The sequence below is a fragment of the Planococcus citri genome, chromosome 3, assembly GCF_950023065.1.
Source record: "Planococcus citri chromosome 3, ihPlaCitr1.1, whole genome shotgun sequence".
Classification (NCBI taxonomy): domain Eukaryota; kingdom Metazoa; phylum Arthropoda; class Insecta; order Hemiptera; family Pseudococcidae; genus Planococcus; species Planococcus citri.
Genome location: NC_088679.1, coordinates 19,033,454 through 19,060,007, shown reverse-complemented (window position 1 = coordinate 19,060,007; position 26,554 = coordinate 19,033,454). Strand labels below are relative to the sequence as shown.

General features: G+C 34.9%; 2 long non-coding RNA genes across 2 annotated transcripts in view; one reads left to right on the top strand and one right to left on the bottom strand.

The window, feature by feature from the left end:
* Positions 1-26,554, bottom strand: part of LOC135838331 (uncharacterized) — a 120,200-nt gene that overhangs the window by 3,753 nt on the left and 89,893 nt on the right. The window contains exon 6 of the long non-coding RNA XR_010557387.1: positions 21,994-22,142. This is a non-coding gene — a long non-coding RNA (uncharacterized LOC135838331). The remainder of the gene's footprint in view (positions 1-21,993; positions 22,143-26,554) is intronic.
* On the top strand, positions 16,912-22,252 carry LOC135838332 (uncharacterized). The gene is made up of 3 exons (XR_010557388.1): positions 16,912-18,127; positions 18,678-18,782; positions 21,922-22,252. It is a non-coding gene; the product is annotated as an uncharacterized LOC135838332 (long non-coding RNA).

Below are 26,554 nucleotides of genomic sequence, written 5' to 3'. Positions count from 1 at the left end.
TGTGAAATCCGAATCCAGATCCTAGATCCAGGCTGAGGTGTATCCTTGGCCTTAATATCGTACCTACGTATATATTCGATGTATCGACAATCTCACCTATAATCCTTTTCTTTTGATTCTAACCGACTCCTTTGTATAAACACCTCGGATCACGGTCGCGGCTTTGCATTGTACTCGCAGCATACACCTTTACCTACAGAGTACCTACATAATATAGGAAAATATTCGATAAAATTAAATTACGGATATTTTTTCGCGCAATATAATACCTCATACCTTTGCCGGGTTGTTGGATTCTAACGGTGAGATACTTAGGCTACCTACGCACCTTTAACCTACATACTCAGCATGTGCAGACTGCACTGCAGGTCCGCAGGTACTACCTTTATAATAACACTTTGCACCCCTGCCAAGTAATGTTAAATCATAGGTATACCGAAGTATTGTTTCGTGTTCGCGTAATTCTTTTCCGACTTGCGTAATTTTGTCGACTCATCTTCGAGTCATTTTTATTAAAATTCAATACAATTTAGAAAATATTTTAAACTCGGTTATAGCTATATGGCAGATCATTTTTCTCCTAGTCAATGACAGAACGGGTTAAATTTTTTTGTTCCTTTTTAACCCTTTACTACGATTATACGATTATGATTTTCAATTTGTATTCAATGGTACCGGCGACTCAGGTGCACCAGGGATTTTTTTTAACCCCTTCGCATATTTCACCCTTTTTTTCACTCTCTTCCTCTCTCTACGTAGGTCTAGGTACCTATCTTTCTTTCTTCCTGTTACTGAATTTACTATGTATGTGTTGATCATTATAATAAAATTCAAAGTCATACTTAGTAAATAGCTAAATATACCTATTTGATGTACAGATCATTTGATCATTTGTTAAAAATCATAATCATTCAACGGTCTGATCTGGAGAGAAAAATACTCTGTCGAGTCCGGTTAAGTAACGGACGAAACTGGGCGAATCCGAAAAACGAATCTTAAATCAAGCTGTTCTGCTTACTTTTACAGTATTGCAGCTTTTTTCCATTTTTTCAACATTTTTGACTTCAATCTTAAACTGATTTTTTAGCTATTTTATAATTTATGGTTCATATTTTTCAAAATTCAACTTATCTAATTTCAAGATGACGTTTTTTCAGATTTTGCAGATTGATTGAATACATTGGATGACAAGTAGGTACTTTAATTGGGGATGAAAAGCCGAAAGATAAAACTTTTGCTTTAGCTTTTTTTAGCTTCTAAAAAATTTGTAAAACTTCAGCTAAGCTTTTGGCCAGCTCTTGGCTTTTCAATCTTAAAGCTTTGGATATATTTTGGCTTTCAAAAACCCCAAAAATCGTCGACTTTCGGCTTTCAGCTTTTAGCTTTCGACCAGCTTTCCATCCCTGACTTTGATGCCGAATGATTTCTCACTTTAGCAATATATTCAGACAATTTCGGAACGGTATTTCGATGTTTGACGATTTGCCTGTGATTTGATTTCATGAAGAAAATCTGATATTTTTGTTGAAAAGCAAAAAATGTACGACTTGGTAATTATTGGTAAAAAAATATTCTGATAATTTTTAGCAATTTTTACCAAAAAAACAAAACTTTTTACAACTTTCGTTTCAAAAAAAAAAAAAAAAAACGAGACGTTTGGATGACTTTTGGGGAAAAAGTCAGATTCATCAGAAATTTTTTGAAAAAGTGAGTGATTCATGTAATTTAAAAAAAAAAAAACAGAATGGTCAATTACAAAAAAAGGGGCATTTTGGAATTTTTTACTAAAAAACAACAAATTGCCATTTTTCTAAAAAGAAAAAATTCTTATTTGTCAATTTTTGAAGAAGCGACAGAATTTCTGACGATTTTTGGCAAAAATCGAGATTTTGAAAGTTTTAACAAAAAGCAGGCCCTTTTGAAATTATTCCCAATAAGTGATACTAGGGAACTAGTGATACTTTTTGAGAATTTCAAGCGAGGAAATTCTTGAAAAAGGTGAGATTTTTGTCAAAGAATAAAATTTTGACAATTTTAGCAAAAAAAGGAACTTTTTGATAATTTGGTAAAAAAAAATGATATTTTTTGCGAGCATTTTCTGCAAAAACAGCGAAACATTTTGAAAATTTAGTTTCAATAAGAGAACGAGACTTTTGGATTAATTTTGGAAAAAAGTGAATTTTTTTTAGAAATTTTGCAAAAAGTAAGTTTAGTGTTTTTGTGAATTTTCAGCAAAAATGAAGCGAAAAGGTTGATAAAGAAATAATTTTTTGTAATTTTTGCCAAAAGAGCGTAACTTTTGAAACTTTTTGTTTCTGTAAAAAAAAAATGAACTTTATGCTAGCAATTTTTCTAAAAAGCAAGTGATTTAAGTCAATTTTTAGCACAAAGCAACACTTTGTAGTTTTTCAACATTTTTTCAAAAAAATGAAAACTTTGGAATTTTTTGCAAAAAACCGAGAATTTTGAGAAATTTTTGGAAGAAAGCAAGAATTGCAATTTTAGCAAAAGATACAAATTTTTGGCAATTAATGGCAAAAAAATGATTTTCATTTCAAAATGATTCGTATTAATTAATCCAAAATATCGAAAGATAGTCTAACATTTTTACAACATGGGAAATATTTTGGAATGCAGTGGTGCCAATTTTTTTGATCGTCACCGCCAATTTCAAAAATTCGAGAAAAATAGCCAAAAACTTTTGAAATTTTTTTGATTTTTTTAAATTGGCAATAAAGAATATTAAAACACCACTGCGTTCCAAAATATTTCCCCGGTTTTAAATATGATGTCTTTCGTTTTTTTGGCATAATTAATGCGAAATAATTGTGAAGAAAAAATTTTCAAAACACAAAATCATTCGAAAATAAGCGATTTTTACATTTTCAACAGCTCAAAGGAATCCTAAAAGTGATCTTTGATTTTGACGACACCAGCATAGATCGACACAGAATCTGAACTTTCATTAAGGTTTAGACGATAAAAATTCAAAGATTGCGAAAAAGTTCAATTTTTTGATTTCAAACATGAAAAAAAGTTGTTATAGGTGAAATGGACCCATTTGACCCCTAGTTTTACGTTCACTCGGTGAAATAAACTCCTCACATAAAAACCTAAATTCGAAAAAATTCAATTTTCAATTTCAATCATCAAAAAAAGTTTAAATTTATTCAGTTGTCTTATTTTGACCTCTTTCTGACGTATTTCATGAAAAAGTTGATAAAAATCACACTCACAACAAAAAATAAAAATTCGTTCATTTTTTGAATTTTTCGAATTTTGATTTTTTTTAGGAGTTCATTTCACCGAGTGAAAGGGTTTTTGTAACTTTTTCGACAGATACGTAAAAATAGGGGTAAAATGGGTCAACGTCACCTATAAAAACTTTTCATGTCTGAAATCAAAAAATCGCAATTTTTTTCGCAAACTTTGAATTTTTTAAAATCGGCTTTGCAACATGTTACCATCCTAATTTTTTAATATGTTGTTCAGCATGAAAAGTTGTGCATAATATATTTTTTTCCGAATTTTTGAGCGTCGGAACGATATGAAAACTACGTTTTGAAACTTTTTGAGCTAATTTTTTTTTTCGAAAAAAGTGGCAACACTGATTTTTATGATATCACCAAAAAGCCTTTCAAAACTCCTAACTATGAGAAAAAGTTCCATTTTAGTAGGTATCGCGGTTATCGAGTAATCCACTGCTGAAATGGATGATATTTTAGGATCACTGAAAACTTTGACACCCCCTGGCTGCCTTTAAAAATGAGCTAAAGGGCTGTGATTTGCGCCATTGGTCATCTCTTCGGAAGGTCTTTCCACAGGAAAAATTTCAAAAAAATCGCCGAACCCCCCTACCACTTCTTGGTCCAATTGACGTGGAATGACCCAGGAGCCCAAAATGTGAATTTTTTCAATTTTAAAACAAGAAACAAGGACTGAATTTTTGATTTTCGAAATTTTAGAACTAGAAAGTTTTTTTTTTTAGGATGTCAATTTTGAAAAGAAAAGAGAACAGGCCCAAGCGAGGGTGAAAGCTTTTGAAAATTTGTATTTCAAGAGGCCGAAAAACGATATTTTTAATGCGAGAACTTTTTTTTTTCACTTCAAAACTTTGACGTTGAATGACTTTTTTTCTTTAGAAATTTCAATTTTGAAAAAGAACTGTTCTTTTGCCGGGCCCTACAGAAAACGTAGGCCAGGGGCAAACTGCCCCTTTGCTCCCCTCGATAACTCTGCTTTGAGGACCCATTTCTCCCCTCCAGCTCCTGGGGCATTTCCAGAGCTAAACAATTTTCTAAGCAACTTTCAACTCAAACAAAATTAAATTCTCCACTGAATTTGGTCGAAATTCCTCGGTATTTTCTTTTTTCACCATTCCCCCTATCAAAGCAACCCTATCCTAAAGAAAACTACTCCACGTTTCACTAATTGTTACACAGCCCAAATAATTCGATTCTTCCTGCCTCTGTGATTCGACCAGAAGAAAAAATAACCCACTACGAATATTATAAATTATTATTCCAAACAAACGACCAATTTTCCAGTTCATTTATCACCTTCCTTATTTCATCTTCTTCTCTTCCTCTCCCTCCTACAACAACCGATTAATTCAGCAGTCTACCGTTTAGGTACGTACTTATATAGTCCAGTTTACCAAATTTCACAAAACGAAAATAATCACGCGAACATCACAAGCTTCCAGACCAGACTATCGTATTTCCAGAGTTAATCGTCCGCACATACTATAAAGTCCCATCGAATCAACGCTAATTGCCATTTATTCAAGTACCAACCTCGATCCTCCTACAACATCAGTTCAGTTGCCATTGCCACCTTTCTACAAGTAGGTATGTGTCGCATTCGCCGATTAATTCGTACCTACTATATCCAAATCCGCACACGTGTAACCCAATCCTCCCACAAGCGAAGAAAATTTTCAATTAATCGGTCGTCGGCGGCTCTGGCTCGCGTATGTAACTTACCAAATCTCGTAAAACTGGTTTCTGGTATACTAAGGTATTACTTTACCCTATCTAACTACCATAGGTACATCTAACAACAACAAAAACGAAGAAAAAAAATAACAGAATTTTCACAATAAATTAATTCTAAGTCACGAAGTTGAAAAACCGCGCGCAAGCCGGCACGATGACGACTGGCACACGAAGATCGAAAGGGGGACTGGGGAGTGGGGGAGGGGATCCAGAGAGGGCAGACAGGAATAATACAAGAGTAACGCGTGCGTTAAAGTATATTTTTAGGAAACTTGACCCTAAACGCGAAGATAAGGTGTGGCGTGCCGTATTGTTTTATGAGCCGGTTTCGAAGAGAAGATGAGAAAAAAAAAACGTGAACCAAAGCAGGTGTGCGCATCCTGCATAAGACCAGTTCATTTTTAGGTTTTTCCCTTTCTCTCACTCTCGCCCTCACACATATTTCTCTGTCTGTTTAACTACCTAATATGAGTTTAGGACTATTTTGAACCCACCTACAAGAAGATTTCCCCAAACCGTGTACATTTTTATCCAACTTGAGGATCTTTCAAAAAAAAAAAAACAAAAAAAAACAAGTACTCATCAGAGATATATGTACTACGTAATCTCTGTCCAGTTTGATACAAACACATGTGTATGAGATGTGTCTATGGTGTTAAGAAAAAAGACCAAAAGTAGACAGGGCTGGAGAAGAAGAGAGGAAACTCTTTTAAACGAGCTTATAAACCAGATAGAGCGACGATAAGTTAACGTAATTATGGTTTCGATCGTCATCGATTTTATTTTTCAAAATCCAGTTCTCGACTCGGCATCTTTTATTTTTTATAACGTCGAATAGAGTTATGCTCGTGAAAGGACAGAGGAGAAGAGCAGAAGTGTGAGAAAAAAATGAAATGATATTCTTTCGCCATCTACGAGATCGATTTAGTTATAATTGTTGAGAATTTCAAGAGTACATTAAGTGGTGCAGGACACAGTCGTATAATAAACAAGTGTGAATTTATAGGCTTGTTTTTAATTTTTTTCCCATTCGTTCGTCGTATACTAGATTAAAATTATCATCATTTTTTTCTCTCCTTCGAAATATTCGCCGTACTAAAAATCTGAAACGACTTGAGCCAGAACCGCCGAAATCGACGCAGATACCAATCGGCAACCTTTTCGAATAGGCTGAATTATATCTCTGGTCTTCCTTCCTTTATACGTATGTATAGAGACTAGATTATTATCATTTTACGATTATGATACCCGGCGATTTTCAAAAAGCGTATCATTTTTTAGTAGGTATAGTTTTATTCTATAACCGTAATAGATCCTACTATAATATGCTCGAACCATTCGCATATTACCTATGTAGTATGTACCTTTGGCTTTATTTTATCTTCTGTTAAGAGGTTGGATTTTTATGACCGACTATTTAACTAATGGTCTGCGTTCGATAATGGAAATTAAACAGGTGTAAACTATAACGTAGGTATTTTGACCCGCAGGCCGAAGGGATAAAACGATTAGATTTAATAGTTTTGAATATTTATAAGTTTCGTAAGTAGATATATGAGTATCTGGATCCATGGATACGTACGGTGAAGAAAAAAAAGTTTTTATTAACGATTTTTGAGGTATTAGGTTTATAATGAAGCGTGGTCAAAGGGAAGAGATGGGATCATGCTTCACTAATTTGATTCGGGGTTCGATTTTGGTCAAACTTTTTTAATGAAATCTACTCATCCAATAACTAACATGAGACCCTTTTGAATTGACAGTCTTCGATTTGAACGAAACCAAGCTTTTTTCATAAAATGTAAATTGCAAGACTCGATACCCCCTTTTTTTAAGAAAAAAAAAGGAACGTTATTGAACAAAAAAGTGACCAAACCAGAGCAAAACATTTTATGTGGAAAAAAATAATCAAAAAAATCAGAACCTTGGTAACGCTGTTTGTAATTTTTGGAAAAAAAAGAGTAAAACTTCGCAGCAATTTTGCTGAAAAGCGAGAATTTTTGTCAATTTTTGGTAAAAAGCAAGACATTGGCAATTTTAGCAAAAAACAGGACCTTTTGACAATCATTTGCAAAAAAAAAAACAAAAAACAAAAACAAAAAAAACAAACGAGACTTCTGGACAATTTTGGGGAAATGAAATGAGACATTTTGGAATTTTTTGTATGTAAAAACAGGGTGTCCACAAGCCTGGAAAACCTGGAAAAGTCAGGGAATTTGGTCGGTCTGGAAAAGTCAGGGAATTTCGTAATTTTCACGCAAAATCCCTGGAATTTTGAAAAAACGATCAATTGAAAATTTCAGATAAGGACCTGTTATGAAAGGAAAACATTATTTTTTACTTCTCGAACCACAAATTTTCAAAAGCTTTCGCCCTCGCTTCGCTCAGGCTTGTTTTCTTTTCTTTTTAATCGGCCAGATGAACATTTCTAGACAGTAAAAATCAAAGTTTCAAAGCCAAGAAATGAACTCACGAAAAAAAACATCGTTTTTATGCATCTCGAAATACTTTACAAGAGCTTACGCCCGCGCCCTCACTTGGGCCTGTTCTGTTTTCTTTTCAAAATCAACTTCCTTTAAAAAAGCATTATTCAAATTCTAAAATTTTAAAACGCAAAAAAAACCTACTCGTTCTCACATAAAAAAACCTCGTTTTTATACCTTTCGAAATGCAAATTTTCAAAAGCTTTCGCCCACGCTTCGCTCGACCTTGTTCTCTAACTTCCTTCAAAAAAACATCATTCCAATATTAAAATTTGAAAAATCAAAAAATAAACTCTTCTCATTTAAAAAAACCTCGTTTTTAGGCATCTAGAAATGAAAATTTTCAAAAGTTCTAGCTTCGCTCGGGCTAATTTGTTTCTCAATTTTAAGATGAACAAATTTCACATTTTGATGCCTCCAAAAAACCATAAAAGAAAAGAAACATTTTCAAAAGTTATTATGAATATTGTAATCAATTGACCAAACTTGAGGCATGTTTTATTCATTTATTAATTTTATTTATTTATTTTTAATTAAAAAAGTTAATAATCAATGTTGAGCTGTTTTTTATATCCGAAGAAGTATCCAGTTCGAAGAGAAGCTTATAAAAAAAAAATACACCCCCCCCCAAATTTTTTTTTTTTAAACCAAAGTATGGGGTAAGCATAAAAAATTGAAAAAAATGGTCTGGAAAAATGGAAAAATTGGTCTGGAAAACCTGGACAAGTCAGGGAAAATCATTTCCAGAAATGAGTGGACACGCTGAAAAAAACGACAAATAATGTTGGACATTTTTTCAAAAATCAAAAATTTTGGCAGTTTTTGAAAAACCTCAGAATTTTTGAAGATTTTTGGCAAAAAAACAAAACATTGACATTTTTAGCAAAAAGTAAGCCTTTTTTTTTTGCAAAAAATGACGCTATTAGCAATTTTTTTCAAAAAAGCAATACTTTTGGGCAAATTTTGAGAAAGAAGTGAGAAAATTTGGAATTTTACTCTAAGCAACAAATGATGGCCATTTCTTCAAAAATTGACAATTTTGAAAATTTTTGAAAAAACCGAGAATTTTTGACGTTTTTTGGCAAAAAATAAAACATTGGCAATTTTAGCAAAAAGCAAGACTTTTTGGTAATCATTTGCCAAAAATGACATTATTTCCAGATTTTCTCCAAAAAAGTGAGACTTTTCGACAATTTATGGAAATGAAAAAATAAGACATGGCATTTTTCGAGATCAATAACGTCAAATGTTAGCCATTTCTTTAAAAAAATTAGAATTATTTTCGATTTTTGACAATTTTAGCAAAAAGCAAGACTTCTTAAAAATCGTTCAAAAAAATGACACTTTGTATTTCGAAAATTTTTCCAAAAAAGCGAAAGTTGGACAATTTTGAGGAAAAAAGTGAGAAATTTTGGATTTTTACACACAAAAACGACAAATTTTTGCAAAATCTTTAAAAATCGAAAATTTTGGCAATTTTTGGCAAAACACGAAACATTTACAATTTTAGCAAAAAAACAGGACTTCTTGACAATAAATTTAAAAAATGAATATTTTGCAATTTTTTCCAAAAAAGCGAGACTTTTTGACAATTTTTGGAAATGAAATGATTGTAGAATTTTTCATTTAAAAAAACAAAAACTTTTAGCGTTGAAAAGTATCAAAATCAAAAATTTAGCCAATTTTTGAAAAAAGTGAGTAATTTTTGACGAATTTTGGCAAAAAGCAAGACTTAAACAGTTTTAGCAAATGGCAGGATTTTTTGACAATTTTTGAAAAAAAAAATGAAAAAGGTCTATTTTGTGAGAACAGTTGGAGCATTAAGTATGGAATTTTCTGTAAAAAACGATAAATTTCCGCCATTTTTCTAAAAAGCAAAAATTTTTTCAATATTCAAAAAGGGGTTATTTTTGGCGAATATCAATGATGCAAGCGCAGAATAAAATTTGAATCAAAAAATTGAATATTTTCAAAATCTTTACAAGATTTTTTTTTCAATTACATATGCATTTTAAAATCAAAGTGCCAAAATAATAATTTTTTTCCCACTAATTTCCATTTTCAAATTTTGAACACTCTCGTCAGGAGATACTTAGTATTTTTTGCTGAACTCCATCAAATTAAAAAAAAAAAAAAAAATAGAGAAAAGTTGAAAAGCTGGGTACATTTTTTAATGGTTATGAATATTATAGGACTGTGTCTATGGTCGGTTGAGATACCTCCTCATCTCCGATAATTCACTTCCAAGTACACCAGAAAAAAGACCACCTGTTCAGAGCACCAACCAACCGATGACCCACCTTCTTTTCTCAATACACTTACTTATCACGTCAATCTTTCATACTTACACACCAGAAAAAAATCAAATATCCATAAAAAAATAACCATTAAGGTAAGAAAAAAAACAACGTATTTCAACTCGTCCACTCCCCACCACCCCTCACCTCGATCTTCATTCATCTAAACCTACGTTTTCAGTTCTCACATCCGATAAAGAGCAACTGAGAACTGACACGAGCAATAAGAGAGAAAAAATAAGGCGGTGATTTGGACACTGTAGCTGGCGAGGCTCATGGCTCACGTAAATGACCATTTTTTATCATTAGTATTTTTCCGACAGACACCCCTGCTTTTTAGTACGAGTATTTCGTTAAAAGATAAAAAGCAGTCGAGAATTCCTCGATTTGGAAATGTTATAGGTAGGTGATTTATTTCGTGGCCACGTCGCTCGTTTACTGGTGACTCTCTCGTTTACTGGTGACTCTCTCGGTCTATCCCGCGATCCGACGGCAATTCCTCTTCCAATCTTAGAGTATATTATCGGATAATGATTTTGAAAAGGGTTTAGCGTTACCGAGCAGCACATTAATCACGTTTTCAATACCAGAATATTACCACCCTTCCAATGTACCTAACTATGTACCTATGGGGCTATGGCTTACTTTGAGTGTGATGCAGTTCTTCAGGTGATGGACGATGATAAGTTGTGAATCATTATACCTACGAGTATTTTTTTAAACAAAAAATTAAAAAAATTTCCCATTTCCACTGACTTTTTCCATACAAAAAGGCGAAAAAAGATTGGAAAAAGGAACTACTTCTCCCATCAGTTTTTGATAAAAATAAACATATCAGGAGGCTTTTCCGTGTAAAAAAAACAAATTACCATCAATTACATTGTTAAATCAATTTTTAAATAATCAATCAGTCCACAATCCACTGTCCAATTTCCAATCCACGTACTCCACCGACCGTTGGAGTTAAGAATTACATTATTAAATGCCTAAATCACAACATGAATCGAATTGCGAATGTAAATACTGAATAGATAAAATTCATCATTTTTTTTCCGAAGCTTGGGTCACGCCATTTTAAAAATATACATCACAGATTACAACTCGCATATGAGTCTGGTTTTTCCAACGTATAGCCAAAAGACTTATTCAACAATAGCATTGAAAAATCATCCACCTACTTCATTAACTCGTTGATTTCTTTCCGATTTAAAATTCCTACAAGTATATAATTAACCCCAAGTATGTAGCAACCCTTGAAAAACCAAACGAACGAATTCAGCCAATTTCCCACTCGATAAATTATTCTGTGAACATTAACCTATTTTTACCTTCCATCTCGATGACATCGACATTCCGCAGTCGTGTTGTCCACAAACGTGTCTTTTAATTCAATTTCGAGCATTTTTAAACCCTAAAAGATTCGATTTTTTTACGAAAATGCTTATTCTTTGTAGATTTATTTCTCCGCTCTAGGGGGGGGGGGGGGTGGAGGGGAGGGCGCCACCCAAGCTACAAAAATTTTCGAGTAACTTTCAACTCAAAATGAAGGTCTCTGGTGAATTTGGTCAGAATTCGTCGACTTTTTTTTCTCGATTTACCCTACTACATAATACATATTATACATAGATAATGATCTCAAACTGCCAACATATTTTTCAAAAAAGTGATCGCATTTTGCGTATTGAAGACAGATTTACCAATAGCATGAAAATCAAATGCATGGGAATGCTGGCAGTAGGATGGATAGCTTTGATCATCTGTTTAACGGTACAAACTTTGGAGAATTCGGTGAGCATACGACTTTCACACAATAATAGGCCTATAGTTTAGTCAGTCAAATAATAACCAGCATATTGAGGAGCTCATTGCAAAAATAGCCCTTGTCGGTAGGTTCTTTTCTACACTGCATTGTATGGATGCATTAGTACAGGGGCGGACTGGCCATAAGAGCTACCGGGGAAATCCCGGGAGGGCTCCGAGAAGAATGTGGGCCCTTGAGTAGAAAGTGGGCCTTTTTTGTAAAAAATGGGTATAAATTTTTGGTAAAATTCAAAAGTATGCAACTTTTTTTGGTAATGACTAATGAGTAAGAGTTTGGGGGCCCCACAATCGGAAAGACTACGGAAAATGGGCCCTTTGTGTTTAAATAGGCCCCAATTTCTATCATTTCAAAGTAGGCCATTTTGGGCAAGTCTGCCCCTGACTAGTTTTAAGCAGTTTCTGCCACTAACACTGGTTTTGAACAGTGTCTGCCACTACCACTGGTTTTGAACAGTGTTTGTCACTACCACTGGTTATAAAACGTGTTTGTCACTACCATTGGTTTTAAACAGTGTTTGTCACTACCATTGGTTTTAAACAGTGTTTGTCACTACCACAGGTTACAAACAGTGTTTGTCACTACCACTGGTTTTAAACAGTGTCTGCCACTACCACAGGTTACAAACAGCGTTTGTCACTACCACTGGTTTTAAACAGTGTCTGCCACTACCACTGGTTTCAAACAGTGTTTGTCACTAGCACTGGTTATAAACAGTGTTTGTCACTACCACTGGTTTTAAACAGTGTCTGTCACAACCACTGGTTTTAAACAGTGTCTGTCACAACCACTGGTTTTAAACAGTGTCTGTCACAACCACTGGTTTAAAACAGTGTTTGTCACTACCACTGGTTATAAACAGTGTTTGTCACTACCACTGGTTATAAACGGTGTTTGTCACTACCACTGGTTTTAAACAGTGTTTGTCACTACCACTGGTTTTAAACAGTGTCTGTCACTACCACTGGTTTTAAACAGTGTCTGTCACAACCACTGGTTTAAAACAGTGTTTGTCACTACCACTGGTTTTAAACAGTGTCTGCCACTAACACTGGTTTTGAACAGTGTTTGTCACTACCACTGGTTATAAAACGTGTTTGTCACTACCACAGGTTTTAAACAGTGTTTGTCTCTACCACTGGTTTTAAACAGTGTCTGTCACTACCACTCGTTTTAAACAGTGTCTGTCACAACCACTGGTTATAAACAGTGTTTGTCACTACCACTGGTTTTAAACAGTGTCTGCCACTACCACTGGTTTTGAACAGTTTTTGTCACTACCACTGGTTATAAAACGTGTTTGTCACTACCACAGGTTTTAAACAGTGTTTGTCACCACCATTGGTTTTAAACAGTGTTTGTCACTACCACAGGTTTTAAACAGTGTTTGTCACCACCATTGGTTTTAAACAGTGTTTGTCACTACCATTGGTTTTAAACAGTGTCTGTCACAACCACTGGTTTTAAACAGTGTCTGTCACAACCACTGGTTTAAAACAGTGTCTGTCACAACCACTGGTTTAAAACAGTGTCTGTCACAACCACTGGTTTAAAACAGTGTCTGTCACAACCACTGGTTTCAAACAGTGTCTGTCACAACCACTGGTTTAAAACAGTGATTGTCACTACCACTGGTTATAAACAGTGTTTGTCACTACCACCGGTTTTAAATAGTGTCTGCCACTAACACTAGTTTTGAACAGTGTTTGTCACTACCACTGGTTATAAAACGTGTTTGTCACTACCACAGGTTTTAAACAGTGTTTGTCACTACCATTGGTTTTAAACAGTGTCTGTCACAACCACTGGTTTAAAACAGTGTTTGTCACTACCACTGGTTATAAACAGTGTTTGTCACTACCACTGGTTTTAAACAGTGTTTGTCACTCCCACTGGTTTTAAACAGTGTTTGTCACTACCACTGGTTTTAAACAGTGTCTGTCACAACCACTGGTTTTAAACAGTGTCTGTCACAACCACTGATTTAAAACAGTGTTTGTCACTACCACTGGTTATAAACAGTGTCTGTCACAACCACTGGTTTAAAACAGTGTCTGTCACAACCACTGGTTTCAAACAGTGTCTGTCACAACCACTGGTTTAAAACAGTGATTGTCACTACCACTGGTTATAAACAGTGTTTGTCACTACCACCGGTTTTAAATAGTGTCTGCCACTAACACTGGTTTTGAACAGTGTTTGTCACTACCACTGGTTATAAAACGTGTTTGTCACTACCACAGGTTTTAAACAGTGTTTGTCACTACCATTGGTTTTAAACAGTGTCTGTCACAACCACTGGTTTTAAACAGTGTCTGTCACAACCACTGGTTTAAAACAGTGTTTGTCACTACCACTGGTTATAAACAGTGTTTGTCACTACCACTGGTTTTAAACAGTGTCTGTCACAACCACTGGTTTTAAACGGTGTCTGTCACAACCACTGGTTTAAAACAGTGTTTGTCACTGCCACTGGTTATAAACAGTGTTTGTCACTACCACTGGTTTTAAACAGTGTTTGTCACTACCACTGGTTTTAAACAGTGTCTGTCACAACCACTGGTTTTAAACAGTGTCTGTCACAACCACTGGTTTTAAACAGTGTCTGTCACAACCACTGATTTAAAACAGTGTTTGTCACTACCAATGGTTATACACAGTGTTTGTCACTACCATTGGTTTTAAACAGTGTCTGTCACAACCACTGGTTTTAAACAGTGTCTGTCACAACCACTGGTTTAAAACAGTGTTTGTCACTACCACTGGTTATAAACAGTGTTTGTCACTACCACTGGTTTTAAACAGTGTTTGTCACTACCACTGGTTTTAAACAGTGTTTGTCACTACCACTGGTTTTAAACAGTGTTTGTCACTACCACTGGTTTTAAACAGTGTCTGTCACAACCACTGATTTAAAACAGTGTTTGTCACTACCAATGGTTATACACAGTGTTTGTCACTACCATTGGTTTTAAACAGTGTCTGTCACAACCACTAGTTTTAAACAGTGTCTGTCACAACCACTGGTTTAAAACAGTGTTTGTCACTACCACTGGTTATAAACAGTGTTTGTCACTACCACTGGTTTTAAACAGTGTTTGTCACTACCACTGGTTTTAAACAGTGTTTGTCACTACCACTGGTTTTAAACAGTGTCTGTCACAACCACTGGTTTTAAACAGTGTCTGTCACAACCACTGGTTTTAAACAGTGTCTGTCACAACCTTTGGTTTAAAACAGTGTTTGTCACTACCACTGGTTATAAACAGTGTTTGTCACTACCACTGGTTTTAAACAGTGTTTGTCACTACCACTGGTTTTAAACAGTGTTGGTCACTACCACTGGTTTTAAACAGTGTCTGTCACTACCACTCGTTTTAAACCTTGTCTGTCACAACCACTGGTTTTAAACGGTGTCTGTCACAACCACTGGTTATAAACAGTATCTGTCACTACCACTGGTTTTGAACAGTGTTGGTCACAACCACTGGTTTTAAACAGTTGCTGCCACTACCACTGGTTTCAAACAGTATCTGTCACTACCACTGGTTTCAGGAGCGGACTGACCATAAGAGCTACCGGGGAAATCCTGTTAGGCTCCGGAAAGAAAGTTGGCCCTGAGTAGAAAGTGGGCCCTTTCTGTGAAAAATGGATATAAATCTTTGATAAAATTCAAAAGTATGCAACTTTTTTCGGTAATAAGGGAGAGTTGGGGTGCCCAATGATCGGAAAGACTATGGAAAATGGACCCTTTATGTACAAATAGGCCCCAATTTTTATCATTTTGCGGTAAGCCCTTTTGGGCCAGTCCGCCCTTGCATCAGTATGATACCCCTCTAAAAGTTCATTCTAATAGTACCTAACAGGAATTTCTCAATTTGATAAAAAAAATCACTTTAAATACACCATACTAATTCATCAGGACTGTACAGTGGTTTTTTGTCTAGCTTGTTTTTTGTTTTCATTTTGGACAAGGGCTATTTTTGCAATGAGCTCCTCAATTCATTTCCAATCAAGGAAGTAGGTATTTTATTCTCTGTTTTTGTATCAGGTTTCTGAAATATCTTCCTCAGTCTACTCCGTGGTATTGGAATGTAAATATTCGCAAAGAAGTTCATCTTTTTCTCGGCCACAATCAAAGTGACGTGAATTTTGCAGTTATGAAAGTGCGTATATGTATCCAATATTGTCCAGAACGTTTGCGCTTTTTTCCAACGTCGCGTCGTCTTATCCAGCGTGAATTTCTTGAATCAAGTTACGAGAAAATGAGGAAGAGTTCATGTATTCATCGTCTAATTACCATAATTGTCGGTGTTGACTGTTGACCTGGAGAAATAAAGATGAATTTTGAAATAAATGGTGCTATCAGTTGAAAAAATTCATGATAAAGGAAACAACTTTTAAAAAAATGACGGATTTGTGCATTAAGTCGGATTAAATTCGAAAAAAAATGGAATTAAATTACAAATTTCAATTTTTTGAACCACTCTCAAAATTTTTTTCAGAGTTTCTGACTCTTAAAAATATTTTTCAAGTTTATTTTTGGAAACCCTTAAACGTATAGGTATATTTTTAAGGATTGGAAAGAAAAACAGTTTGGCTCGAGCGAAAGCTTTTGAAAATTTTTTGAGGCGTAGAACTTTAGCATAGGTAAGTATAAGAATGTTGATTCTCTAACTCAAAAAATTTACAAAATAATTTTTATAAAACTTCGAGTTGATACCTATACCGTATACCTATCTACTAATTTTATAGCAATTTCTGGGACAGTAAATCAGTTCGAGTGAGAAAAAAACGGAAGCATTTTAAAGTCTGCGATTCTAGAAAAATAACAATGAGTGACATTTTATAAAGTCAACATATCGAATTTTGAAAAATTAAGTCACACGATCCCAAAACCAACATAATTTTTCATCTATAGAGAGTCGATCTTCAAATCGAAAACTAACAGGAAATAATTTTTCTGTCTCGCGACATATTTTTTCTCAAATAAAAAACAAAAAATATTACTTTTTAGTTTCTATATAAACTTCAAGAATCAATGAATTAACCACCCCAAACACCTAATTAAATTTATCATCACGAAAATGTATGTAAGTATAAAGTTTAATCGACATAACATGTCAAGAAGTAGTCAAGTCGAACTTCATCGTACATTTAAATATTCCACCAAAGCACTAATTGACACATATTCTATATAATTATATTTTTCAAAACAAACAAAAACTGTGTTCGAGGTCAAGCCACTGAGTTCTTTTTTTGCAAACCGCTGCTAGCTGCTATAGGTAAGTTTTTCCCATCAAGTCTATCATTACCTACATTTCATCGTGATAATTTAATTGGTTCGTGAATCGTTTAACTACTTAGATACCTAATGTAATTTGTCTTCTGTTCAGTTGACAAGCGCAACATGTGACAATCAAATTTTGCAAAAATTGGCCCATGCATGTTTGAATAATTTTTCGAGACAGTTTTCAAGCTTCCGCAATGCAGATTACTTTACGCGAACAACTGGTGAAAATAATCAAACAATTTTTCGGCCGAGAAAATATCTTCGGTTACGAGACGACTTTAGCCAATCAACTCTTCCTGCTTTATTGTTTCTGCGGTAAAATTTATTTCACTCGTAAGATCACTAATTCGTTCAGATTTATATGGACACTGTTCAATTTGAGCGGTTTACTCGTTGGTTACGTGATCGCGGGGGCATTTTTACTCCACGATAAAGAACCCGATATTTCGATGCAGTTGCTTATGATAAATGTGATGGCAAATTCAACCCTGATGGGATTCTTCATACCTTTAATCACGTTTCTGTATCGCGACAATATCGAACAATGTATTCGCGATATTGACCGAATTTTCCGAAACAGATCCTCGCATCAGGAGGATAAACTCGACTTATGGAAATACGTTCTCAGGAATATTGTGATCGAACTCATCAGCGGTGCTGTATTCGCCAACGTTTGCTTATGCGATGTTCTCGTTTTCAACGAAGAGGAAAAAATTAAAGATTACACGTATTATTTGTACCCTTTTCCCAATACGGAGCTAACTGGCACCTTGACAATTTTCCTAATCAATACCGCTCTGTCTCACGTTATTTTATCATCGCAAGCTTTCGCAGCATTGTCATCTATGGCCATTATATTAATCTGGAGGGTCATTTGCAATGCACAGTTGAAGAAAGCGAGAAAAAAATTGGATTACAGGTCAGCCATTTTGAGCTCGTTTATTGAGGAAAATTATCACATGTACGGTTTGTCCAGATATGCAGAAAAAACATTCGAGAAAATTACAATAGAAGGAATACGGGATGTCCAGCAAATCACTCGGTCATTCTCATTGCCTAAGACGCAAATACTTCTTGTACATATCAATGTCTAGGTGTATCCTGAATTTATAACTAAAATGTGATCATTTGTTCGCAGATTGATTGAAAGTCTACGAAAATTTTATCAGTTGTTCTGTTCGTCAGCTGTTCCGGTAACTATCATAGGCGTTATAGTTCAATTACATACAATTGTGTCAGTAAGTGCTCTTCAAGCATTCATTACAGAATAGATTGATCTGACAAAAGGCTAGTAAAAGGAAATCACGATGTCCTTCTATTGATAATTCTGTAGTACCTAATTCAAACAATTAAAATTTACATTTAGAATTTTATTGTTCTCAAGTCACAATTGCTGAATCAGTTCATTTTGATTTAAAAAAATTGATTTCGATATTACTCGAAAACTCGATGATGACTTTGCCCTCGCAGTATTAAAAACCCATTCGCATATAGGGTCAATGGGTCATGTGATCCAAAATTTTTGAAAACAGAAAATTCAAGTTTCATCGTGTAAGTTTTTGCACGATTTCAAGCCCTACTAAAGGCGTTTCACGTTATTGCTTTGCTTTCAATTTTTTTCATACATTCTGAATTCTTTGGCCATTTTTGTTTCGTATATGGTATACCTAGCTTTTTGTCAGACGAACTTCATTGCCAATTGAATAATACATCACATACGTACACACATTAATCAATTTAGTCAAGTATACTCATCTGTTCCTGAATTAAATTTTTTTTAAATCATAGACCAATTTACCGTGGGCAGTCAAGATTAAAGGAATTGGCATGATGGCTGCTGTAGCTTACCCCTTACTACTCGTCTGTTGGATTGGAGAGACGCTCGAAAATTCGGTATTTTTCTTTCAATAGTAATTTCAGTTGTAAATCAGAGTGTCCAACCAATCTTTGTGAAGGGGAAACCAAAAAATACAATGGAACTTCGTCCTTGTACAAAGGTCAAGGAATTTGTTTCAAGCAATGAATATTTGCTCAATTTTATGATTTTTCTGACTAAAAAAATATATGTAAGCGAATCTTTGAATTGTATGTAATTGGAATACGAAAGACCTGGAGACGGGCTTGCTGAGGCAATGAGAAGAAGTGAAATACCTCTTCGCTAGGGTAATTCTTATTTGTACACGATGCATTTTTTTTCGGATTTCGTCGCTCCCAATACCTAGTTCAATTCGTAATCCCCAAAAAATTAGATCCTGAACATTTTTGCTCAAAAAGTTTATTTTGATCCGGGCTTTAAGGCACCCCATTTTCTTCTAGGTTCAATAGGGAAACATAGGTACATACAGTGAAATTTTTTTTTTCTTTCCATAGAATTATAATTTGAAAGAATCCGTTTTTACTTTAAAAACTCAAAACATAAGTGTAGGATGCATTTTTGATCCGAAAAATTGATTGGGGGGCTGGGGATAAAATCACTTGAATCAATTTAGCAAAAAGTATGACATTTGTATGGCCAAGTTTGCATTTTTGTAAGACATTTTTTAAAATAACTGTTGCAGAAAAAGATACATTTCATCACTATAAAAATTCAAATTTGATTATTTTTTTTTCTTAGAAAAAACAAAATTTTTAAAAATTTACATCAGGGTCATTCCACGTCAATTGGACCAAGTAGTGGTAGGGGGGTTCGGCGATTTTTTTGAAATTTTTCCTGTGGAAAGACCTTCCGAAGGGATGACCGATGGCGCAAATCGCAGCCTTCTAGCCCATTTTTAAAGGCAGCCAGGAGGTGTCAAAGTTTTCAGTGAACCTAAAATATCATCCATTTCAGCATTGGATTACTCGATAACCGCGACACCTACCAAAATGGAACATTTTCCAATAATTAGGGGTTTTGGAAGGCTTTTTGGTGATATCATAAAAATCAGTGTTGCCACTTTTTTTCGTACAAAAAATTAGCTCAATAAGTTTCGAAACGTAGTTTTCATATCGTTCCGACGCTCAAAAATTCTGAAAAAAATATACTATGGACAACTTTTCATGCTGAACAGCATGTTAAAAAATTGGGATGGTAACATGTTGCAAAGTTGATTTTAAAAAATTTGAAGTTTGCAAAAAAATGCGATTTTTTGATTTAAAAGATGAAAAAAAGCTTTTATCAGTGAAGTTGACCCATTTGACCCCTATTTTTACGTATCTGTTGAAAAAGTTGAAAAAACCCTTTCACTCGATGAAATGAACTCCTCACAAAAAAATCAAAATTCGAAAAGATTCAAAAAATAAACGAATTTTTACTTTTTTGTTGTGAGTGTAATTTTTATCAACTTTTTCATGAAATACGTCAGAAAGAGGTGAAAATAAGACAACTGAATAAATTTCAACTTTTTTTGATGTTTGAAATTGAAAATTGAATTTTTTCGAATTTTGATTTTTTTGTGAGGAGTTTATTTCATCGAGTGAAAGAGTTTTTTCAACTTTTTCAACGAATACGTAAAAATAGGGGTCAATGGGCCAACTTCACTACTAAAAGCTTTTTTTCATGTTTTAAATCAAGAAATCGTATTTTTTTGCAAACTTTAAACTTTTTAAAATCAACTTTGCAACATGTTACCATCCCAATTTTTTAACATGCTGTTCAGCATGAAAAGTTGTCCATAGTATATTTTTTTCAGAATTTTTGAGCGTCGGAACGATATGAAAACTACGTTTGGAAACTTTTTGAGCAAATTTTTGGACGAAAAAAATGGCAACACTGATTTTTATGATATCACCAAAAAGCCTTCCAAAACCCCTAACTATGGGAAAATGTTCCATTTTGGTAGGTATCGCGGTTATCGAGTAATCCACTGTTGAAATGGATGATATTTTAGGTTCACTGAAAACTTTGACACCCCCTGGCTGCCTTTAAAAATGGTCTAGAGGGCTGCGATTTGCGCCATTGGTCATCCCTTCGGAAGGTCTTTCCACGGGAAAAATTTCAATAAATTAGCCGAACCCCCCTACCACTTCAGGGTGCCATTGACGTGGAATAACCCAGCATCAACATTCAGCACAAACGTGAAACTCCAAATAAAACTTAGATACAGGGGCGAAGCAAACCAATTTTACCGTAGGAGGGGGGGGCTAAGATTTTGAAAATGCTAATTACAAAAATTGAAAGATATAGATGAAAAATGATTAGATAAACTGATATTGATTTTGAAGAAATTTTCGAAATTTGGAAACATCAAGAGAATCTCAAAATTTTGCCGAAGCGGAGCGAGAGTAAAATTTTTTGAAAAGTAATGGCTTTTAACAATATTTTAAACACAATTTTTGCTTGAAATTTAAATTTTTTTTCAAGCGATTTCTGACCAAAAGTATGACTTTTCTTCGACTTGTATGACTGCAAATCTCAAAGTACATATGACTTTCGTACGACTTGAATGACTTAGACCCGGGAGACACCCTGGATTAAGAGTAAATTTTGGTCTCGTCGACTTTTTTTCATCATAAAACTGGAAAAACCGTCTGGGGTAAACATCGCAGAATAATTTTGACCTTAGAAGGCTCGTGGGGGGGGGGCAGGAGTTTCACGAGTCCCAAACTTTTTTTAATTAGGAAACTTTGCAGAATTCGGGAATTTTTCTGTCTGAAAAGTCGAAGTAAATACTCAAACTGTATTTGGGATACGCAGGACTCGAGATAGACTAATGAGCGGGTGAGGAGAGGGGTCAAATGCTCCAAAATTTTGAAAATGGGTAATTTTGTAATTTTAGTACGTTTTGTCATCACATTGACTTCTTAGATTCTATGAGTAAGGGATACGAACCCCGAAAAAAAATGTTGACCCCCGTGTGACCCCTTACTACAGATGACGTTGAATCCTCCACCCGTACATCTTTATTTTATATGATGCAGATCTGATGGAAAATGTTAAAAACATGTTTCGGAAAAGCGAGGAAATTCCATTACTAATTGACTTGGACACTCTGTGAATGTCACTTCAGATAAGATAATTGACTATAGATATTTGTTGTTTGTTTTCAAATAGATGTCGTTGGTCTCGTTTTCAGTCTACTCGATGCCATGGTATTGGAGCAAAAATTTTCGTCAGAACACCCACCTGTTTCTTTGCCAAACGCAACACGATCTGAATTTCACTTCCATAAAGGTTTATCCGATGTTGCTGAGAACATTTTCACGTTTTTGTCATTTCGTTTCATCGACTGTGAATTTTCTACATCAATTGAGTCGGTAGTCGTTCCAGATATCCTGAAAACAAACACAGAAATGCAAAAATGTTATCGTTATGTAATAGGTAATATGTATATGTACATGTTTGTATCAAATGTACCTATCTATTATATACAGATCTGTGCTCATATATACTCATTGATGGGAGTGTCTAATCATCAGAGGGATACTCAGAACGAATGATCGACTACAAAATTGTATGTACATTTTGATCAAACTTTCGTGTGCTAGATTTCAACTGATTTTTTACAAATTCGTATCAGTAGAACAAGATATTTTCCAAAACAGATTTTCGTTTTAAAAAAATCAGTCACCTGAATTCTTGAGAAATATACCCACCAAATCATTCAAGGCACGTAAAGAAATTGGGCGAGAGGGGAAGGGGGTCGTTCAAAAACTTCTACAAAGCATAAGCTCAAGCCCACATAATGTCCGGAGTACGACAATAGGAATAATTGCACACCACCGCCGATCCTCCGAGGTAAAAGGACATTTGCGCACACTTTCCCTTTCGTTTGAAAAGGTATAGGACACTTGCGCACACCATGTCAAATGGAGGACATTTGCGCACATTTAATGAATTTTCGGCAGTGGTTCCCAAACGAAGAAATATTTTATTTAAGCGAGCATTAAAATAAAAAAATAAGTTCACATTCGTATTCAGCGACCTCGAAAACATACCATTCGATATATCACTCGACTTTTTAAAATGTTGACTCCCTTTTTGGGGCACAGAGGAACATTGAGAGGTTGGACATAAAAAATAAGTTCATTCATATTCGTTCTCAGCAACCTCGGAAAACATACCTTTCCATAGTATCACCGATTTTTCACAATTTTTCAAAATGTTGGTCCTCTTTTTGGGACACAGAGTGGCTTTGAGGCATTTTAACCAGAAAATAAGTTCATATTCGTATTCAGTGACCTCGAAAACATACTATTCGATATATTGCACGTCCAAATTCGTTTATCAAATAGGTATATGATTCAGTTGTGTGTAACTTGTAAAATCAAGCACCCCTCGCCCCCCACTAATCACCGGGGATGGTTGAAGAATGGAGATCAATCGATGGTGGTTTGATTAGTAGTTGGGTGGTTATTTTCGTCAACATTTTGGAAAACCCTGACATAAAATGAACATTGTGCGCAAATGTCCTGTTTTCCGAAAAAATCCATTAATCATTTCTCGTCCTATTGTTATAAAACTGTGCGCAAATGTCGTACAATTTTCTCCTTCAAACAATAGGTGTGCGCAAATGTCCTATAGCCTCCTCCGAGACAGCATTTTTCTTAAAAGGGACATCCTAACAAACATTTTAAAGCAAACTCGCCAAAAACAAGTTTGCCTTACTGACAAAATGGCCGCCATTTTGAGTGACACGTCAGCCGAAATCGCAGATTTTGTTCTCCAACAGTGGACTTCGCACGTAATTTTTTTGAACTAGGTACTTAAACAACGCTAGATCGAAAGAGCGTGTGAAAATGTATCATCAGCTAAAATTTAAAGTGCTGAAGAGCAGTTTTAGATTTTTGGCGAATTTTTCAAAATAAAATTCAGGCCAAAAACGAGAAAAAAAAATCAAAATTTTATCATTGACTTAGAAAGCTGAACCGGATATACTGTATTGTCAACCTGCCTAATCGATTGGAAAAAGTTTCAAACTGTTTTGAACAGTGGTGGAGCCTCCAGCAGAGTTTCGACACTTGAAATTTCATCAAATGACGTTGGAAATCTGAAATTCATGCTGCACTCCAACTAAGTCGACTGCTTAAAACATATTTAATAACTTGAAAAAAAAGTTTGGCTCGAGCGAAAGCTTTTAAAATTTTTTTGAAACTTTGAACTTTGGCATCTGAGTAGTTTATTTCTCCAACTTGAAAAATTTTACAAAATGATTTTTCTAAAACTTCGAGTAGGTAGTTAGGTACCACTACCCACCTACCACCTAAACAGATATTTCAAAAACAAAAAATCAATTCTAGTGAGAAGGAAAGCGGAAACGTTTTGAAATCTGCGATTCAAGAAAAACAACGAGTAATATTTATGAAAAATAAGGTAAACACATCGAATTTTAAAAAATTTAGTCATATGTATAATTATGGTTCCAAGATTAACAAAAATTTTCCATCAAGAGAGTCGATATTCAAATAGAAAAAAAATAGGAAATAATTTTTCATCTCTTATTTAATTCATAAACTTCAAGAATCAATGAATTAACCATCCAAACACCTAATTAAATTGATCATCACGAAAATGTAAACAGTTTAATCGACAAAACATGTCAAGAAGTAGTAAAGTCGAACTTAATCGTGTTGATTGACACATGTTCTACGTAATTATATTTTTCAAAACAAATAAAAACGGCGTTCGAGGCTAAGCCCCTGAATTTCAATTTTGCGAACCGCCGTTGGTAAGTTTTTTCCATCAAGTCTTATCATTACCTATCTGCATTTCATCGTGATAATTTAATCGGTTCGCGAATCTTGTAAACTAGATAACGTAATTAGTCTTCTGTTCAGTTGACCAGTACAATATTTGACAGTCAAATTTTGCAAAAATTGGCCCATATTTGAGCACTTTTTCGAGGCAGTATTCAAGCTTACGCAATGCAGATTACTTTACGCGAACAACTGGTGAAAATAATCAAACAATTTTTCGGCCGAGAAAACATCTTCGGTTACGAGACAACTTTAGCCAATCAACTCTTCCTGTATTATTGCTTCTGCGGTAAATTTTACTTCACTCGTAAGATCAATAATTCGTTCAGATTTATATGGATGCTGTATAATTTGAGTTGTTTACTGGTCACTTATGTCCTCGTGGGGGCATTTTTAATCCATGACAAAGAACCCGATATTTCGACGCAGTTATTTATGATAAACGTGATGGTGAATTCAACCCTGATGGGATTTTTCATACCTGTAATTACATTTCTGTATCGCGACGATATCGAACAATGTATTCGCGATATTGACCGAATTTTACAAAACAGATCCTCGCATCAGGAGGAGAAACTCGACTTATGGAAATACGTTAACAGCTATATCGTGATCCAACTCATCAGCGGTACTGTATGGGGCAACGTTTGCCTATGCGATGTTCTCATTTTCTACGAAGAGGAAAAGGTTAAAAATTACACGTATTATTTGTTTCCTTTTCCCAATACGGAGCTGATTGGCACGTTGACAATTTTCCAAATCAATACCACTCTGTCTAACTTCATTTTATCATCGCAAGCTTTCGCGGGATTGTCATCTGTGGCCATTATACTACTCTGGGGTGTCATTTGTAAGGCACTGTTGAATAAAGCGAGCAAAAAATTGGACTACAGGTCAGCCCTTTTGAGCTCCCATATTGAGAAAACTCATCATATGTATGGTGTGTCCAGATACGCGGAAAAAACATTCGAGAAAATTACAATAGAAGGAATACGCGATATCCAGCAAATCACTCGGTCATTATCTAACAAGGGAACAACCTGAATCGACAGAAACGGAAATAAACGAATCAATGCTAGATCGAAAAGGAGACCACCTCAGGACCCCAAATCCAAAATTTCAAGTGCTCAAGTTGATTTCTCGATTTTTGGCGAATTTTTGAAAATTGAAAAATCCGAAAAATTATCAATTACATAATACCAAAAATAGAAAATATTGACGAAAAATGGAATTTTCTCGGGAAGTGGTTCAGATGGCGTCCCTAACTCATTTACGACTATCAAAATTCGTAAAACCTCAATTCGAGTCGTTCTGGAGCCTCCAGCGATTTTTTATCATTTCTCCAGAAACTTGAAATTGCTGTAGAACGGCTAAAAATCAACTTTAGCACAAATAACTTTATTTGGGGCCTATGTGGGCTGCCTTTAACCATTTTTTGCGGTTGTCGTGGCAAAAGATGGAATATTCAATATTTTCAAATTTTGTCATTTTTTCCAGTGGTCAAAAATACACATCTGAACCGGCAGACGCCGATTTTCGCGACACCCGCAAAAAATGGTTAAAGGCAGCCCACATAGGCCCAAAATAAAGTTATTTGTGCTAAAGTTGATTTTTAGCCGTTCTACAGCAATTTCAAGTTTCTGGAGAACTGATAAAAAATCGCTGGAGGCTCCAGAACGACTCTAATTGAGGTTTTACGAATTTCGATAGTCGTAAATGAGTTAGGGACGCCATCTGAACCACTTCCCGAGAAAATTCCATTTTTCATCAATATTTTCTATTTTTGGTATAAATTGATAATTTTTCGGATTTTTCAATTTTCAAAAATTCACCAAAAATCGAGAAATCAACTTTGGCACTTGAAATTTTGGATTTGGGGTCCTGAGGTGGCCTCCTTTCGATCTAGCATTGATTCGTTTATTTTCGTTTCTGCCCGTTCAGGTAGTTCCTTTGTAAGGCGCGAATACTTTTTGTATTAATCGTCTATCCTG